The 20,620-nt window shown below is 41.5% G+C and overlaps 1 long non-coding RNA gene across 7 annotated transcripts in view; it reads left to right on the top strand.

The window, feature by feature from the left end:
- Window positions 1-20,394, top strand: part of LOC144616255 (uncharacterized) — a 51,232-nt gene extending 30,838 nt beyond the window's left edge. For 2 of the 7 annotated variants that reach the window (XR_013555385.2, XR_013555394.2), the window contains 2 exons: window positions 9,832-9,983; window positions 16,352-20,394. This is a non-coding gene — a long non-coding RNA (uncharacterized LOC144616255). Of the gene's footprint in view, window positions 1-509; window positions 1,630-8,911; window positions 9,283-9,831; window positions 9,984-10,987; window positions 11,419-16,351 lie in introns of those variants that run through there. The other 5 variants (XR_013555395.2, XR_013555387.2, XR_013555391.2 and 2 more) reach the window with 5 other exon arrangements.
- Window positions 20,395-20,620: the final 226 nt, after the last annotated feature.

Raw genomic sequence — 20,620 nt, 5'->3', positions numbered from 1 at the left:
GTGAACATGCATTTAGCACACAAATCTGCTAGTTGGAACTTTAGTCTGGACTTAGCTGGGCGGTTCTGGTTTGGGCTCCTATGTCTGGGGGTTGACTGACTATTGGCTGGTCTAGAGTGGCCTCAGCTGTGGTGACTGACTGGTCAAGTTGGATCTCCTCTAGCAGGCTAGCCTGGGCTTGTTCCAATGGTAAAGGTAAAGGAGCAAGAGTGAGCATGCCCAATTGTGCAAGTCTTTTCAAGCCTCTGTTTGGATCACATCTGCTGACATACTATTGGCCAAAGCAAGTCACATGGGCAAATCCAGAGCCAGAGTAGGAGGCCACTACAAAGTTGCACGGTAAAAGACATGGATACAGGAGGGATAACATAATGAAGCCATGAGTGCAATAATCTGCTGCAGGGAGACTAGACAGATACATATATAAATAATTAAATTTTATATAAATGCATAATAAACATACATATATAATTAACAAGAGATGAAAGATAATAATTTTAATTCCATAGCATTTCACTGATGCTAAAGAACCTTCCCTCAAAAATCTTTTGGCTTAATCACCCCCTGTGAATAAGGAGCAGGCATCATCATTTTACAGGTAAGGAAAATCATAGACAGTAAGGTGTGAAGCTTGCACTTGAACTTCTGATGATGAGCTTCTCCTTCATCCCATGGCTTCTAGACAAGGAGCCAAATGAGTGGAGCATGCACATAAGGAGCAAGAACTGTCACGAGCTCAGGCAGCCAAGGAGCCTTCGTAGAGACCAAACTCACTAGGGCCATGGATGAGTGTATAATGATGAGTTCTCAATCTTTGAACCAATCCCACCATTTTTGGACAAGTTTTATGTAAAAGTTGCCAATTGTATAAATTGATAAAAAAAAATCTATTTTATTAGCATACATTTATTGTCAGGTTCAAATGTACAACATTCACTTATCAAATTAATCTATAAGAGCAATGAAGCCATTTGGGGAAATTCTGGGGCTTGATTCAGCGACAGATATCAAAGGGGGCCAGTGCAGTCTTGGGTCTAGTGTGTTCCTGTAGTTTGTTTAGCCTGCCTAGTACAACGAACTTCTGTCGTTCTGCTGCCCACTCTATTCCCCATTTCCCATCTCCCATTTCTGGTCACATGTCTCTAGAGTTGGTCCCCCTCCCAGCTACAGAGGTGGGTCTGGGAGCCAGGGCCAGGAAACCCTGGGAAACAGGAGCTCTTCCTGTGCCAAAGAAGCCAGCTCAGGGAAAGCTTTGCCAAGGGAAGGAGGGCAATGCGATGCCACCATAAAAGTGTCTAGATCTAGCTGGAACTTAATCCAGCCCAACCCCTGAAATTTTCTGCTATGCAAACCAGTAATATTTGTCTTTCAGGCCAATTTGACTTGAATTTCTGTCTCTTGCAACCAAAATATTTCTGACTAACATACCCAGGAGTAAGGGAATCCGATTCAAACAGATAAGTAGTTGCAAGTAATGATAGTTTTGAAAGCAGTTCATCTTGCAATGTCAGGAAATTCTTTATTAAAAAAAAATAGGAGCAGCTTTATTCCAAATCTATACACATGCACACATGAAAGTTTAACCTGCCATGCAACATAATATATACGATAGAAACTGATGAATTGATAAAGAAGATGTGATATATATATATATATATATATATATATATATATATATATATAGTGAAATATTACTCAGCAGTGAGAAAGAACGGAATCTTGCCATTTGCAACAACATGGATAGAACTGGAGGGTATTATGCTAAGTGAAATAAGTCAGAAAAAGACAGATATCATATGTTTTCACTCATATGTGGAATTTGAGAAACTTAACAGAAGACCATGGGGGAAGGGAAGGGGAAAAAGTTAGTTTCAAACAGAGAGGGAGGCAAATAAGAAACTCTCAAATACATTGAACAAACTGAGGGCTGACAGGGCATGGGGGAGAAGGGAAAGTGGGTGATGGGCATTGAGGAGGGCACTTGTTGGGATGAGCACTGGGTGTTTTATGTAAGTGATGAATCATGGGAATCTATCCCCGAAGCCAAGAGCATGCTGTATACACTGTATGTTAATGAACTTGACAATAAATTATATTGAAAAAATATGTATGATAGATTCAAATTTAGGATAAAGCACATTTGAGGGGATGTTTGTTTATTATAGATTTTAAAGTTGTTTATATGTATTTAAAAATGAAATTTGAAGAATATTTTGTAGGACTCCTGAGGTGTCCTTTAGAGCTCTTCCATTTCTAGAGTATGGTTGAAAAACTATTGATACAGCATAAGAGAAAGGGATCTACGAGAATATACCAGGCATGTGACATTTGTCTTTTAGCACCAGAATAAATTAATAGTGTCACTAAGAAACATGAATTCATTGCCAAGCTCCACCTAGTTGTTCTGATTGAAGCCAGAGAATTCTTTAATCATCCAGTGTTTTGGTTGCATGATGGTGGTGGTGAGGTTGGGGGGTTGGAAAGGGGAGGAGGGGTTGGGAAGCACACCATTGACTGCTGCCTCCATCTTTCACTTTACTAACTCTCATGTCCCATCCTAGGATTATACACTCCTTCCTCTGCTAGGGACTTTCTAGCAGCAACAGCAAGGGACTAGCCAGTATGGCTCTGACCCTAAACCCTATGAATCATGGTGTTCTTTGCACTCCAATCAACTATGGAGTGAAAAGGACTGAATCTCTAGGGATGCAAACAATTTCATGATCTGTGAGATTGTTCCAAAATGTCCAATAGTTATTAGGGTCAGGAAACCAGAAGAAAAAAGCCTGGAGCTGTGGTGTGTCCATTTTGCTCTCCCCAAGGAAAGTTAGCACTTGTCCTCCTCTTTCTTTCCCCGACCTGATCTCTCCACACGCCTCTCCTTTGGATACACTCTGGCTCCTCTGTTCTTCCCGCACAGCCCTTGTCTCCTCATATGGCTTTCCTGCTGCCCAGTGTTCTCTCAGTCCTGATCTGCCTGCCCTCCTGACCCCTGGATCCTTGCTTACTGCTTTTTCTTCACCAGACCTTACCTCCTCTGTGTCCCACACCCTCCAGGTCTTACTAGGTAAGGGAAGCTAATTCAGAGTGCTTTCATATACATTGTGCCATTTGACCGGCACACCAACACTGAGGGCAGGTAAGGCAGCTGTGATGGTTTTCCTCCCCATCTCACAGATGAGAAAATTGAGATTTAGACTGAAAAGGCACAGAGCAAGGAAGTGACAGAGCTGACTCAAATTCCAAGTGTGATCTTTCTCCTCAAAATAGATAATAAGACACTAATTACAATCAATTAATATTCTTTCAGAGTAGCTTTTCATAGTGAAAGAATGGTACTTTGTATACAGTTCTTAGTGAATATTTTTTTATTGATTCCAGAGGTTGGTCCCACCCTTAATTGATTGATTTGATCACTTAGCAAACTCTCATGGAGCATTTATCATATCCTAGGCATTACGATAAGCGTGGGAGAACCTCAAACATGGCCCATCATCACCAGCCTTAATCTGGTGGGGAGATAGGTGGGAGTGAATCCCTATAAGAAAGAGGAAGTATCATCAAGGAAATACAAATCAAAACCACACTCAGATACCACCTCACACCAGTCAGAGTGGCCAAAATGAACAAATCAGGAGACTATAGATGCTGGAGAGGATGTGGAGAAACGGGAACCCTCTTGTACTGTTGGTGGGAATGCAAATTGGTGCAGCCACTCTGGAAAACAGTGTGGAGGTTCCTCAAAAAATTAAAAATAGACCTACCCTATGACCCAGCAATAGCACTGCTAGGAATTTACCCAAGGGATACAGGAGTACTCATGCATAGGGGCACTTGTACCCCAATGTTTATAGCAGCACTTTCGACAATAGCCAAATTATGGAAAGAGCCTAAATGTCCGTCAATTGATGAATAGATAAAGAAATTGTGGTTTATATACATAATGGGGTACTACGTGGCAATGAGAAAGAATGAAATATGGCCCTTTGTAGCAACATGGATGGAACTGGAGAGTGTGATGCTAAGTGAAATAAGCCATACAGAGAAAGACAGATACCATATGGTTTCACTCTTATGTGGATCCTGAGAAACTTAACAGAAACCCATGAGGGAGGGGAAGGAAAAAAAAAAAAAAAAGAGGTTAGAGTGGAAGAGAGCCAAAGCATAAGAGACTCTTAAAAACTGAGAACAAACTGAGGGTTGATGGTGGGTGGGAGGGAGGGGAGGGTGGGTGATGGGTATTGAGCAGGGCACCTTTTGGGATGAGCACTGGGTGTTGTATGGAAACCAATTTGACAATAAACGTCATATATTGAAAAAAAAAGAGGAAGTAGCAGTGGAACTTCAAGAGAGAAGAAATGCTCCCCATTCCCGCACATCCAGGGAGGGCACTGGAGACAAGGATGTAGGGGAAGATTTCATGTAAAGGTAACTCATAAGTTATGTTTGGAAGAATTTTCTGAAAGCAGAAAATTTCTGGCAGAGGGTACAGCTTGAGTAAAGGCCTGTGGGTGTGAACACACATGCAAACTCTAGGGATGAAAGCATCTCAGGATGGTGGCAACACAGTGTATGGAGGTGGGGGTATGGGGGGGGCAGGAAAAAGGGACTGAAAAAGTAGGTAGGGGTCTTGAGTAAGAGGGTAACTGAAGGTCAGGCTAATAGGAAGGGAGGGAGGGAAGGAGAGAGAGAGAAAAGAGAAGAAAAGAAAAGCAAAGAGAAAAGAAAAGAAAAAAGAAAAGAAGGAGGGAGGGAGAAAAGAAAGATGGAAGGGAGAAAGGGAGGGAGGGAAGAAGGCAGGGAGAAAAAATTTGTTCAGGCAGCAATTTGATGGTTATATGAAACACATAGTGGAAAGGAGGCATGTGCAGGGAGAGAGATTCAATACACCCAGGTCATGTATGCAGTTACTTTCTTTGCCCACTGACCAGACAGCAAAGTGAGTGGTTGAAAGTTAAGTGTGTGGTTAGATGTGCTATTAGCATCAGACCAGGGGCTCAGAAATGCCATCCCTCCTACACTCAAGGGTCTAGATTAAATGGGAAACTCATGTACTATTGGATTATTAACTGGTCTTGTGCCTGACATGCCTGCATAGACTGATAAATTGTGCTAGAACACCGAGCTTAGGCTCAAGACCAGAGCTTTCCCAGTACACACACAGTGACCTTACCCACTGTTATTGGGACCCAGTTAGCATCCTCAAGTGGTGTCTATCAGATAATTCTCTCCTGGAAAAAGGTGGACATGGAGGGGTTGGGAGAGAAGGGCTAGACTTTCTCCTTCCCTCCTCCCCCAACAGCAATAACACCAGTGTTCTTTTTTTTTTTTTTAATGTTTTTATTTTATTTTTGAGACAGAGTGCAAGTGGAGGTGAGGCAGAGAGAGACATATACACAGAACCGGAAGCAGGCTGCAGGTTCTGAGCTGTCAGCACAGAGCCCGACATGGGGCTCAAACTCACAAACTGTGAGGTCATGACCTGAGCCGAAGTAGATCACTTAATGGACTGAGCCACCCAGGTGCCCCAGTAACACCAGTGTTCTAAAAAGGTTTGACTATTTTGCCAAATATAGCCGGAAGAGGTGTTCACAAGAACAGCAAAAAAACCTCCCTGTTGTACAAGCGTTTCTTTTTCTAAAAAAACAATAATAATAAATATACAATCGTTTCTATTCATGCAAGTGCCAAAAAAAACACAAGAAATTTCCTCCTTGAGCCAAATACTATTTTGGGGATTCCTTAAGACTATGAGATGAAATATAAAATCATGGCAATCCATGCTGTTGACTCCAACCATGAGTTCGTGGAAGGTGAGCTCAATGCTTGCCCCTTTGGATAGTGTCTAATTCAGTCAAGCAAAAATGGAACTTTTATAAAAGCATTTGCATGCCTCAGATGATGATGATGGGAATAGAGGATTCCGATCTTGTTCTGGTGACCTCTAGAAACCTCAAACTCAAAAGCATGAAGGTCTAACCCTCCGGAACACTTTGTGCTATCTCAAGATAAGATTAATTAAAAGAGGCTTGGGATGTTTGGGGAGTTCTTCCTGAACTGAGGGTCTCAAGACACAAGAAGGAATGGATTTTAAATCTGCAGTCCAACTCCCTCTCACTACAAGATTCTTTGATCTCTTCTCAGGTCTGTTCATTGCTAAATATTTTTAAATTGTCTCTTATGTTGAAGTAAACTCTGTTGTAAAGGAATATAGACCTGTCTTGCCAGGCTATCCTGACAGTTGCCATTGCCAGACATAGACAGTAGAACAGGTGGGTCATGAGGCAGGCCCCTGTGGAGTATATCTGTGTCTTCCATGCCCAAAGGAGAAACCAGGTCTGGACAGGGGCCTGTAATGAGAGAAGGACTCAAGAGTTCTAGGGGATTTAGGAAAATGAGAATGGTGATAGAATCAGTTTTTAAATTTACCCTAATCTCCACATGATAACAAACAGAGCAAATACATAACAAAATCAAAAACAATGTTAGATGGTATTCCTATGAATCCCCAAATATAAGCTGTGGGGACAAAACAGCAATTGCCCCAAGATTCACATGGTATTAATGCCTGTGTGTGAGGAAGGAAGGAAGCAATGGGGTATCCGATAGACCTGGGAACAGTAGAATCTCAACAGAGGTAACAGGTACTTACTAGAAAACACATGAGCCAATCTGAGAGAGGCAGCGGAAGTGGGAGGCATTCTGCCCAAACCAGGAGTGGGGCATGCAAGGTGTCTGGAGAGAGGATTGAGGAGCTGCCGCTGTCTAGCTCCTATGGTATGGACTCCCCAAACTGACCACGTGGGCTCTCCCTCCTGTATTGGGGAGAAATTGTTGGGAGTAGAATAAAAATTGGATGGACAATAGAGATGGAGGAAAAGAAGCTCAGTTAAAAGTTGGGGGGTGAGGGGACAGTCAGGAAATCTCAGGAAGTAAATCAGAAAAATTGTTAAGAAAAAGAACAAACTGGGAGTGGGGTAACACCTCACCCATAATTCATATGTTGAAATCCTTAACCCTCAATGTGATAGTATAAGAAGATGGGGCCTTTGAGAGGTGGTTAGGTCTTTATTTTATTTTATTATTATTTTCTTAATGTTTATTTATTTTTGAGAGAGAGAGAGAGCACGAGCAGGGGAGGGGCAGAGAGAGGGAGAGGCAGAATCTGAGCTGTCAGCATAGAACTTGACACAGGGTTCAAGCTCACGAACCATGAAATCATGACCTGAGTCGAAGTTGGACACTCAACCGACTGAACCACCCAGGTGCCCTGAGAGGCGTGTAGATCTTGAAGGTGGAGCCCTCAAGAATGAGGTCAGTGCCCTTATGAAAGGGACCCCAGAGAGCTCTCTTGCCCTCTTTCCACCATGGAAGGATACTAGAAGTCAGCAGTTTACAACCTGGAAGAGGGCCCTCTCCAGAACGCAACAATTCTTGTACCCTGATCTCAGACTTGCAACCTCCAGAACCACGAGAAATAAATTTCTGTTGTCTATAAGGCATCTGGTCAGTAGCGCTTTGTGCTAGGAGCCTGGACTGACTAAGACAGTTATTCCAGCAAAAGTCAAGATCATGGCTATTTTGGGCAGGTGGCTGTGATTGAATGCAGCCCACGAGTGGCTTCTGGGATTTGTGTGGTTTCCTATATCTGTGTGTTATTTTACCATGAATGGGTAGTTGCAGGAGAGGGGGATCAAGGGGACCTCAGGTCCCAACTAATATTGCATACTAATACTAAAACCAATAGAATTCTTGCTCCTGTCTTTGGAGCATGTACCCTATACAAGGTGCCACACTAAGCATTTCACCACAGTGGTCATTTGCTCTGAGTCTAGAATCAAGTGGCTTGATTGGGTCATTTATTAGCTGTGGTACTTTGGTAAGTAATTCTCTTTGACCCTCTATATGCTCATCTATAAAATAGGGTAATAGTAGTATACTATTCATAAGGTCGTTGGAACAAGTGAGGTTTGCATATAAAGCCCTTAACACAATGCCTAACTCAGAGGACATGCTCACTCAGTCCTAAGCACTGCTTCATCCCTGTGAGGTGTCTATTATTATCTCACAGTATAGGTGAAAACAAGGTTCTGAGAGGTTGAGTCGTGGAATTATTCAGTGGTGCCACTAGGCTCTCACACTTTCCCTCTGTCTTCCCAACCCATTAACTTCCTTCAAATGAAAGACAGTAAAATGGCAAGTGTTAGTGACCTGGCCTGGTTCCACAGCTCCATCTTGAAGGATATCTGAGGTCTGGCTCCCTCCCTTGCCTCCACACATGATGTTGCAATTTCGCTACCAGAGAGTGAATTCAGCAGTGCTGTCCACAGCTCAGTTCCCTGAAGCGTTCTTGGAAGAGACAGTAAGGGCAGGAAGGATGCATGGCTGTGCCGGCTCCTTCAGTGGAGGTATAAACAAGTCCCCACTGTCGGAGGGGGCCAGGGAGCCCAGCTAGGCGGCTGGTTGGATGCGTCACACACACACACCATGCTGAGAGAGAAAATAAGTGGCATTCCTCTGTGCTGAAGTTTAAGCATAAACAAGGAGCAAGTACTTTTCATGATAATTACCAAATATTAGAAATGTATTGTTCCTTCCCCACTCCCAAGTCACTTCTAAGGAGCTCCAGCTGTGCTAATAATGTTCCATGTACCACTTCCAGGGCCAGAAGTATTGTTCCAAGACAAAGGTTCTTCATCTGTGTTTGTTCTTGTTTCCCATCAACACTTGAAACGTAGTTCACCTACGTTTTCTTGGGACTCCGTGCGTTGTTTGGAGCTGAGAGAAATAAAGAACAAAAAACGAAAAACAAAACAAAACCAAACCAGCATTTGAGTTAAGATCTTAAGCGAGTCTTAATTTCTCTGATCCCCGACTATCAGAAAGGGAAGTAATATTTACCTCATAATAGAACCGAGGTGAAGACGACTAAGGGAACATGTGTGAAGAGTCCAGCATAGAGCTTGGCATACAGTAGGCACCATAAATGAAGGTGGCCCCTTCCCCAGCTCCTGTGCCAGCCCACCTTGAAAATGAGAACCAAAGTGGCAGATATGTAGCCTGTAAGCTTCTTTCCCCTATGGTATCTACGGTAGGCATTATTAATTGATTCCAATATTCTGTCCTGTTTGAATTTGGTTGCTTGCAATCACTACAGTAGAAAATTACCACAAATTTAATATATTAAAACAGCACAATTCTGTTGTCTTATAGTTTTGTGGGTTTGAGGTCTAACATAGGCCTCTGTGGGCTGAAATCAAGATTCGGGCAGGGCTGCTTTTCTTTTTGAAAATTCTAGGAGTAAAATCCATTTCCCTGTGTGCTCCAGCTTGTCCATGAACATAGCCCACCTACATTTCAGAACCAGCAACAGGGCATCAAATCTTTCCCATACTGCTATTACTCTCTGACCATAACCAGGAAATGTCCTCCACTTTTAAGAATTTATGTGATTAGATTGGGCCCACCGGATAATCCGGAATTATCTCCCCGTCTCGAGATCCTTAACCTTAATCAGTCTGCAAAGTCGCTTTCGTGCTTTCGTTGGGTCAGGTAAAACGTTCTCCTGTTCTGGGGATTAGGATGTAAACATCTTTGGGGGCCATTATTCCTCCTACCACACTTCTCAGTGCAGTGCTGCAGGTAGTCACTACCAGTGGATCACAGTTTGACCTGGGGGACGTCAAAGCTATCCCTACTTTGGAGATTCATCAGGAAAGGAAGAAGAAAAAAAAGAAAAGCAAAGCTGGTCAGGGGATAATGGAAATCAAAAGAAGACACTTAGCCTCCTGCTAAACACTTTTTGCTTTTGTTTTTCAATCTACTTGCCAGGATTCTCCTTGCCATGGCCAGCAGTGGAAGCAGTAATGTCTGCTCCAGTAGCTGCGGAAAGGGAACATCCTCTGAAGGTTGCATTTCTACCAATGGGATCCTGGGGTCCCACCTCCGGGCCTCTCAGCTGGGGTCCCCTCACTTGGGATCAGGTATAATCACACACCAGCCTAAACGCCCTTTTAAAAAATGACTTTATTGGGGATATAACTGATATATGACATGTTGTACATGTTCAAAGTGTACAATGTGCCAAGTTTTGGCATGTGTATATACCCGCGAAACTATTGCCACAGTTACGATTTTGAACGCATTTGTCCCCGCCAAAAGTCTACTCGTGCCTATGGTAACCCTTCCCTATTCTCCACCCCTTCCTCCCAGATAACCGCTGATCTGCTATTGTCACTCTAGATTAGTTTTCATTTTCTAGACTTTTATATAAATGAAATCATACACTAAGTACCCTTTTATTGTCTGGTTTCTTTCAGTCAGTAGGAATGATTTTGAGATTCTCAGCCATGTTGTATGTATCAGTAGTTCATAGCTTTTATTGCTGAGTAATATTTCAATGTAAACTGCAGCTTTATCTTTTTACCTGTTGAGGGAAATTTCCAGTTTTTGGCTATTACAAATAAAAATCCTATAAATATTCATGTACAAGTCTTTGTGTGGGTTTATGCTTTCATTTCTCTTGCATAAACACCTACAAGGGCAATGGCTAGGGCATATGGTAGGTATATGTTTAACTTTCTAAGAACATGCCAAACTGTCTTCCAAAGTGGCTGTACCATTTTACATCGTCAGCAGTGTATGAGAGCCTTAGTAGCTCCATGTCCTTGGCAATACCTACCACGGTTAGTCTTTTTAATTTTAGCAATTCTAACAGGTGGGTAGTGGTATTTCATTGTTTTATTTGCATTTTACTTAATGATGATAATGTTGACCATCTTTGTAATTTGCTTATTGCCATCCCTTTATTTTCCTGGATAAAGTATAAGTGTAAATCTGTTATCAATTTTTTAAAAATTAGGTTGTTTGGCTTATTATTGGGTTTTAGAGCTCTTTATATATTCTGAAAATACAATTGTCTTGTCAGATACATGATTTACAAATATTTTCTCTCATTTTGTGAGCTGTCTTTTCATTCTCTTAACAGGGTAATTCAAAGAGCAGAAGTTCTTGGGACGCCTGGGTGGCTCAGTCGGTTAAGCATCCGACTCTTGATTTCTGCTCAGGTCATGATCTCACGGTTCATGAGTTCAAGCCCTGCATTGGTCTCTGCACTGATGGCATGGATCCTGCTTGGAAGTCTTTCTACCCTCTCCCGCTTGCACAGGCATGTGCGCTCTCTCTCTCTCTCTCTCTCTCTCAGATAAATAAACAAACTTTAAAAATCTATAGGGGTACCTGGATGGTTCAGTTGGTTAAGCGTCCAACTTCGGTTCAGGTCGTGATCTCATGGTTCATGGGTTCGAGCCCCACTTTGGGCTCTGTGCTGACAGCTAGGAGCCTGGAGCCTGCTTGGAATTATGTGTCTCCCTCTCCCTCTACCCCTACCCTACCCACACCCTGTTTCTCTTTGTCTCTCAAAAAATGAATAAACGTTAAAAAATTTTTAATTAAAAAAAAATCTAGAGTCAAAGAGCAGAAATTCTTAATTGTGATATAGTACACTATTACTTTTTTCTTTCACAAACTGTGATTTTGATGTTATATCTAAGAAATCTTTGCCTAATCATAAATCATAAAAATTTCCTTCTATGTTTTTTTTTCTAGGAATTTTATAGTTTTAGATTTCATATTTAGGTCTGTGATGTATTTTGAGTTGATTTTTGTATATAGTGCAAGGTATGGATTAAAGTTCTATTCCCCCTCCTTTGCCCCCATATAGATGGCCAACTATTCTAGCACTATTTGTTGAAAAGACTAACTTTTCTCCACTGAACTACCTTTGCCCCTTTACTGACCATCAGTTGTCCATATATCTGTGGGTCTATTTCAGGACTCTATTCTGATCCATGTATCTATTTATCTATCTTGACAGTAATGGTTGACACTGACAATTACTGTATCTTTATAGTAAGTCTTGAAATCAAACAGTGTTAACCTTCTTTTTAAATTATTTTTAAAGTTATTTTGGCTATCCAAGGTCTTTGCATTTCCATATCAATTTTAAAATTATCTTGTCAATTTCCATAGTAAACTCTGCTAAGATTTTGATTGGGATTGCTTTGAAACTATACACTGATTTGAGTTATAATTGATATTTTAACAAAATTGAGTCTTCTGATCCATGAACATTATTTATATCTCCATTTATTAGATCTTCTTTAATTTCTTTTAGCAGTGTTTTGTAGTTTTCAATCTACAGATCTTACACACATCTTGTTGGAGATAATCTGTAACTATATTTTTTGATACTGTTATAAATGACATTATTTTTAAAATTTTAGTTTCTGAGGGGTGCCTGGGTGGCTCAATCGGTTAAGCGTCTGACTTCAGCTCAGGTCATGATCTCACGGTCTGTGAGTTCAAGCCCTGCGTCGGGCTCTGTGCTGTCAGTTCAGAGCCTGGAGCCTGCTTCAGATTCTGTGTCTCCCTCTCTCTGTCTGCCCCTCCCCCACTCAACTCTGTCTCTCTATCAAAAAATGAATAAACGTTAAAAAAATTTTAATTTTAGTTTCTGATTATTCATTGCTTTTATATAAATGTAATCTTTTATATTGATTTTGTACCTCGAAAATTTGGTAAGCTTTTTTACAAGTTCTTGTAGTGTTTTGTTGTTGATTCCATAGGGTTTTCTACATAGCTGATCATATCATGTGTGAGTAATGACAGGTTTAGTTCTTCCTTTCTAATCTCCATACAGTTTGTTTTTTTCTCTTGCCTTACTGCATTAGCTAGATCATCAGTACAAATTTGAACAGAAGTAGTGAGAATGAACATCTTTTTCTTCTTTCTGATCTTAGCACAAAAGCATTCAGTCTTTCATTTTATTTTACCTTTAAGTATGATGTAGGGTTTTTATAGATGCTTTTTATCAAGTTAAGGAATTTCCCTCTATTCTTAGTTTGCTGAGATATGTTTTTTTCTATAAAAAATAATGTACTTTGTCAAATGCTTTTCTACCTCTGTTTTGATGATTTTGTGTGTTTTTCCTTTTTACACTATTAATATGGTGAATTACATTGATTTGTTAAATGTTCTATCAACTTTGAATTTCTGGGGTAAAGTCCAGAACAATGCCATTTGCTTGATCATGATATATTATCCTTCTTACATGTTTTTAGATTTGACTTACCTTTTAGTTGACACTTTACCGCATATTCATGAGGGCTATTGGTCTGAAATTTTCTTATCTACTAATGCTGTCATTTGTAACGGTGGGCTCACAGAATAAGTTGATAAGTATTCCTCCCTCTTTAATTTTCTCAAGGAGTTTGTGTATTGTTTCTTTCTTAAAAATTTGATAGATTTCACCAAGGAAGCTATCTGGTCTTTGAGTTTTGTTTTTTCCTAAGAAAGTTGTTAACTACAAATTCAAGTTATTTCTTCCTGAGTGAACTTTGTTTGATTATGTTTTTCAAGGAATTCATCCATTTAAATTGTCAAATTTAGAGGCATTTATTATTTATTTTATAGACAGAGTTGTTCGTAATGTCTTCTTATTGCTTTGATATCTGTAGAATCCATAGTGCTGTCATTTTTCTGATTCTGGTTATTTGGTTAATTTATGTCTTTTCTCTTTTTTTTCTATTCAGGTTGGTTAGAGGTTTATAAATTTGATTGATTTCAAAGAATCAACTTTTGATTTTAATGAATTTCTCTATTGTTTTTCTATTTTCTGTTTCATTGATTGTTCATTGATTTTTATTTATTATTTTCTTTCTTATGCTTACTTGGCTTTAACTTAGTTTTCTTTTTCTAGTTTCTTAAGGTGGGAGCTTGGAATTTGAGACTTTTCTTTTTTAGAATAGGCATTTCAGTGCTATAAATTTCCCCATAAGCACTGCTTTAGCAGCATGGTATAAATTCTAAAATGCTGTGTTTTAATTTTCATTAACTTAAAAATGCTTTCTTCTTTCCCTTTTGATTTCTTCAACTCAGCTGTTATTTAGAAGTGTTTTAGATAGTTTCCAAATATTTGGGAATTTTATAGATAGCTGTCTGTTATTGATTTCTAATTTAATTTCATCTTCTCCAGGAAATATATTTTGTATGACTTGAGTTCTTTTAAATGTATTAAGATTTGTTTAGGTCTCAGAACTTGGTCTATCTTGGTAAATGATCCAAATAGTGTTAAGTGCTTTATACTTTTTTATATTTAATCTTTATAACAATGTTTACTATTGTTCCCATTTTAATGGAGAGGAAATAGGTGATACTGTATCCCCATTTTAAAGAGAAAAGGCTGAGGGTCAATCAATTTAAATAGCTATTTAATGCCAGACAGCTATTAAGTAGTAGAACTAGAATGTGCTTCCAGGTCTGACAACAACACCAAGCTATTAACCACTCTTCCACAATTCCTCAATAGCCATTTCTCATTGCGATAAGCAGGGGAAAACCACTTCTGCTCAAGAGAGTATGAGTTCAGAGGTTAATTCCCTCTCTCTGAAAGTTCTGGGATCTATCTCCTAAATTGCTCCTTCCTAGCATAAACACAATTGCTTCAGTTGTTGCAGACATAAAGGTGAGTTTTGTGTGATGGTAAGAGATGCTCTAATCCCCAACTACTAATTTGAGTCAGAACCTTGCTTCTGAGCCCTGCTGCTGGCAGATGCTCAATTACTAGGTCACTCTAAGAGCACCCAAGAACAAAGATTGACATAAGGTACTTTTGCCTCTTTGCAGGTAGCTGGGCAGGGCTGATTGCCTCTCAGAGTCCAATAATACCAAGGGAGGCTTTGGTCTAGCAGACTCTGTTTGTATGTTCCTTGAATTTACATAATACCTTCAAGTCAATCTGGATTGAAATGACTGTTTCCTTAGTCTTTTCTTGTATTTAACTGTCAGGCATTAAAAGCATCATCTTATTGCTAGTAAACATGGTTACAGTGCTTGTTCACTGGGACTGAGGCCAATCTGGGAGCCTATTAGTCCAATTCAACAAAAGAATTTTTGGTCATCTGCAGCTCCGATTATCCAAGTGATCTAGCCTCTTTCATACTCCTATTACCACAGTAATTTGACTCGGCTGTTAATGATCTTTCTGGCTGCATCCAAGGCCCTGCACAATGGGTTCATGTGAATAAATGTCTTCCAGAGGCATGTTCCACTTATATACAAAGTGAATTTAACTTCTACAGTTATTTGCAGGCACCCAAATTGTTCATAATTGACTACTTCCTAATGCCACTTAGCCTAAAATCTGAAAGGAAAGGATTGTGCTGCCTAAGTGAGCTGCTCATTCCATGGTGCCATTTCTGCACCACTTGAAATGCTAAACAGTCAGCACCAAAGAAAGGGAAAGAACTCCTGGGGATCTTCTTTGAGCACCTAAATCTCTAACCTTCCACTGAAGTAGACTGGCTTTTACATGCTAATTATTAGCCTGCAGATTACTAAGGAGTTAAAACTCTTTGGTAAGAATATATAGTCCCCAGAAGTTACTCTGTGGTGTGTAGCATCTGATTTAAATTTCTTCTGAGGAATGTCACAAAGGATGTAGGATGGAGTTCTACAGCAACTCCAAAGTCTAAAGAAACCACTATTCTAGTTGACAGGTAATTGCTTAGGTCTTTGCTTTTTCCTAAATGGAAACTACATGGTTGAAAGAAATCTTTCCTTAAGATTTTGCAAATTTTTGACAAGTCACTAGTTAACAATGGCAAATCAGTTTTGGCTTATGTCAGTTGATTGACTGGCATTAGATTTTTGGGGTTCAGTTTTGAGAATGATTCTGAGATCATTTTCTTTTTTCTTTCTTTCTTTCCCTTCCCTTTTCTTTTCTTTTCTTTTCTTTTCTTTTCAGAGAGAGAGAATGTGCATGCTAGGAGCAGAGGGTGAGGGAGAGACAGAATCTTAAGCAGGCTCCATGCCAGGCTTGATAACATGACTGTGAGATCATGACCTGAGCCAAAATCAAAAGTCGGACACTCGACCAACTGAGCCAACCAGACACCCCTGAGGCCATATTCTTGATCAATGGGAAAGAGTAAGGTGGTGATTGATTAGTGATGTCTGTCATGAACACAGTTATAAGGAATAATGGCATACCCAGAATGCTAGACTCTACACTAGACACTGGGAATATAGGAGTGAACAAGACAGATACAGCTGATGAACTCACAAAACTCACAGGGTGGGAATGATGACTAAGGTCACTTCTTATTTTGTCATTCTAAAATTGTATGGTCCTTTTTCTGTCTACCACTGTCACTATTAATGAATTATTGTAAAATAGCCACAATGCCAATTAAGACACAGTTATCTAGTAGGAGAACCTGATAAGAGGAAAGGTGTTCATTACATCAAGTAAGACTTACCTTGTAGTTATTGTGTTCTCTTTCTCTTCAAGAGTGCACAGGTCAAGAAGACCTTCATCTGATGAAGATGCTCCTTGCCAAACCAGTACATTTCTCCATGGGGCTAGGTGGCTGCAATCCTAGCCAGGGTCAACTCTTGTTTATGGAGAATGGAAAACAGTGGACAGAAGAAGATTATCTGTGGAGGTGGAATGGTGGATTGCTTCTTCTCTGGGGCCACATGAGAAGGCAATTCCTGAGAGAGCAATCAGACCAGAACAAAGTGCATTCACCTTCTTGTTAACTGATCAACATCTGTTTCCAGATGTTTCCCTGTGCTGGTTATATAGTTTGTGCTCATTCACATGCAAAGCCTCTCTCCGTGTAGCTCAGCAGATGCCATCAACAGCTCTTCAGTCTGGTAGGGATAGGCTCTGTCTGCAAGAGTCTCATAACTGCAACCTAGCAATGCTGGCACCAAAGTCAGAGTTCAGAACTCACTGCAAAAGGCACCCCCTCGGTGCACAGATGATGCAGCGGATCAGTGTCTTTCTCACCATGGTGACAGCAGTTGACATGGAAACAGTTGTTCTCACTTATATACATAATCATTGCCCCTCACTCAGGCTTGCCAAATGTTGAAAATATCTGTCTGCCCGGCATTCATTTCTTCCATCTCTAGGAAATGCACCAAGATTATCTTTTGGGAAATCATCTGGACTGAACATCCAAACCACTTGTTTTGGATATTATTTGTCCAAACTCAGCATGTGACCAATACCTGGTAAAACTGAGCCATAGGAATGTGTAACCAAGCCATTCTGAGCCCATGAGTGTCAGGTCCAGATTTTGCTAGAATGATTGGGAAAGTGACAGGGTTTTGCCTGACATTATATGCTGATGGAAAAGAAGCCTGTAGCGGCTGGAAGCTGTCTGTACCACCAGCTGTGTAGCACATGCTTGAAAATAAAGAAAATTTAGAGGAAAAAAAGAGCTGAGGAGCTAAGAGAGACACAATATGCTGATAAAATATGAACACCTGCATGCAGCCTTACTTGAACTTAAATACACCTTTTGACTTTTCAGGTATATGTACCAATTTTTGCCCCTTTTGCTTAAGGAAGTTTGAGTTAGGCTTCTGTCACTTGCACCCACAAAAGTCCTGATCAATATACATGTTTTCTCCCTCTGTGGAGATTTTCATAGGAATTGAGCAGAACTAGAGACACACCTTTGAAAGTTTCAGCATTTGAACAATCTACACCTTTCTAGAAGCCCTGCTTCTGGAAAGATATCAGTTCATCGGCACATGACTAGTTGATAATTGCTACCTGCCAAGCATTGTGTTGGACACCATGGTGAGGAAGGAAGAAGCCAGCCAGGGGCCCTGTCCTCACAGAGTTTACAGCCTGGGCAGGAAGGCAGCAGTAATACAAGTTAAAACTTAGAGCAGAAGTTCTCACCTTCAGGACCACAGCACACTGGTGAGTCACCATATATTATGAGGTATGCCACAAAGAATTTGTGACTCATGAAGCTAAAGTACCAATGTTGGCAGATGATTTAAAAAATAAACATGAATTAGAGTAGATTCAAGGTTATCACAATAATAATGTCATATTCATTCATCTGGTTCTTCAGAATGCTTTCCTGAGTGGAGAGAAAGGGTTGACATAATAGCTAACACCCACATACCTGTGTCTCTGGGAGTGTACTGTTCTCAAGGATGCTGTCCAACCTGTGTCCCCAAGCAATGACAATAATATCCAAGTGCAGGGGCAGAAGGAGTGGCAACAATAGGAGAATTGCCCGCACTTATTGTGCACTGTTTAGGCACCAGGTACTGTGCTGGGAGCATTAGAAGGGCTGTCTCATTTACTGTACATGAGAAAGCTCTGAGTAATTATCCTCCCCGTCTGGCAGATTAAAGAACAACCCAACGCTAAACAGTGTGACTCAAGCACAACGGGTATTCCGAGGAGGGGAGAGATCAGCATAGGCTGGATTCGTTGGAAAAGGGTCAAGGGAGGGTGTGAGCCTCCAACAGGACCACAAGTGACAAGCAGAATCTGCACAAGCAGGGAGGAAGGGGGTGGGCATGTGGGCTCTGATGTAAGTGAGACATCCGCAGCACACCGGTGCCCTTCTCACCGTCCAGGCACTTTTACGGCCGGTATCAGGACATTGTGAGACAAGTGCAACTGCCCAGCACCTGCTTGGCTCTTGTGTGCACTCCTTCCCTTCTCTGGGCCTTTGTCCGTGCTGCTCACTCCACCCATGCCCCCTTTGGTTAAGTGGCTCCCAAGAGACACTCTGGACACTCAGATCCTTTCTACCCTCTCTTGAGAAGTGGAGCTGTCCTTCCCTGGGTTGCTGGACAAACTTCAGGGTCGCTTCAGGCTGCCGGTTTCCTCAACTCCCCACTGTGGTGCTCCCCCTTGGCCCAGCCCCAGCTGGAGACTTGTCCCCACTCTTCCTGTTGGCATGCCCCAAACTCCAGAGCAGCACATATAGCTGTCCTGCACCCCCTCCCTCTGTTCCTTTCACTCAGCCAGTCAGCTTGCCTGTTAGCCAGGAGCCGGCATCCTGAAAAAAACCAACCAACTAATCAACCCCAAGTCTGCTCGCTTCCCTTGCCAAGACCTTTACAGTTAATAAAGAGCTTTTAGTAACTGCTCACTAAGTGCCCGGCACCATCCCAAACAGCTGTGTGTGTGTTGCTTCATCAGATCTTCCTCAAGAGACCTTGAAACAGGGCGAGTGCCACCTACGCTTTACCCACCAGGAAGCCGTGGCTCCAAGAAGCGATGAAACCTATGTCATTTTCCAAGTGAAGTGGGTAGCATGAAGCCAGACACACTGGCTCTCCTGTGTCTGCCAAGGCCTCTGGGAACCAACCCCGTAGCCTCAGGCTCCCCGTAAGGCCCTCCACCATCAACCCTTGGGTTAGTTCTCTAGTCTTGACTTCCCACGTGGCCTCACAGCACACTCTGACCACTGGAGCAGACAAGGGGCAGTGGCCGGATGTCCTCTGCCTTGCCCCCGCCACTGTGCTGTTGCTTATCTGGGTTCTCTACCTGAAATGTCAGCCCTTGCCATCTCCGTTTGTCAATCCACCCTTTAAACACTGCCTATTCCTCAAGGTTTTGCAATACGCTCTGTCACCTCATTGTCATCCAAATTAATTTCTGCCTTTTCCACATATATCTGTCATATCTCTTTCACAGTGCATCTCTCTTATTTTGCCATTACTTGGGGATAGTTATTTTATCATGAATCCGTGACAGGCAGAAAGCAGGTTTGTTCTTAGTGAGTTCCACCCAGGTATTTAGATCAGTGCCCTGCATGTAGGAGCCGCTCACGAAATGTTAACAGAGTTAGCTGAATGGCCACCAAATCTACTTTCTCGAAACACCTTTCCACAACAGCTCACCTAAAGGGCTTGGAATGTCCACCAGTAGAGTCATTCCTCTGATCTAAAATCTTGCCTCCAGAATGTCTCTGCTGAAATGGGAGGATTAACTCATCAGAACCTTGGGTTATTAGTAACTCAACCACTAAAGTTAAACCATGAGGTGGTCTGGAATGAATGGACTTGTTTTCCAAGGTAAGCGATGCCTCATTTTTCACTGTGGACACACTTGAGGAACTGCTCAAATCTACTTCTTTCAGCAGTGAAATGATTCCCAAGTAGTTGTGGGCTTCCAGTCCATTTCCTGTGATAATTCAATAGCTATTTACAGAGGACAACATGATCTTTCTGGTTCTGGAGGTGACATGAGTGGAATGGGGGGACACGACACTCCTGGGGTTCTGCCCACGAAGCTTGCTGTATCCCACTCAAAAGCCCTTGTGCAGAAACCCTGCAATGGAGGAGAGAGTGCAAAAGAACTCCAGTGAGCTGAATGTTGTCTTTCAAATTTATGTCCACCTAAAACCTCAGAACATGACCTTTTTTGGAAACAGGTTCATTGTAGACGTAATTAAGTTAAGATGGATATCAAACTGGATTAAGATGGCCTCAAATCCAATGACTGGTGTCTTTGTAAGAAGAGAAGAGGACATGTCCACCCACGGAGTAGAATATGTGGAGATGGGGCAGAAATGGGAGGTACTCAGTTACAAGCCAAGGAATGTTGAGTCTTGCCCACAGCTACCAGGAACTAGGGGAGAAACATGGGACAGATGCTCCCTTGGAGCCTCCAGAAAGAACCAATCTTGCCAACACCTTGATTTTGGGCTTCTAGCCTCCAGAACTGTGTGAGAATAAATTCCTGCTGTTTTAAGCCACCAAATTTGTCATGGCAGCCTGAGGAAACTAG

This window comes from Panthera onca, chromosome A1, assembly GCF_046562875.1.
Source record: "Panthera onca isolate mPanOnc1 chromosome A1, mPanOnc1 haplotype 2, whole genome shotgun sequence".
Lineage (NCBI taxonomy): Eukaryota > Metazoa > Chordata > Mammalia > Carnivora > Felidae > Panthera > Panthera onca.
The sequence above is the reverse complement of the archived record's forward strand: the minus strand, read 5'-3'. Positions and strand labels throughout refer to the sequence as shown.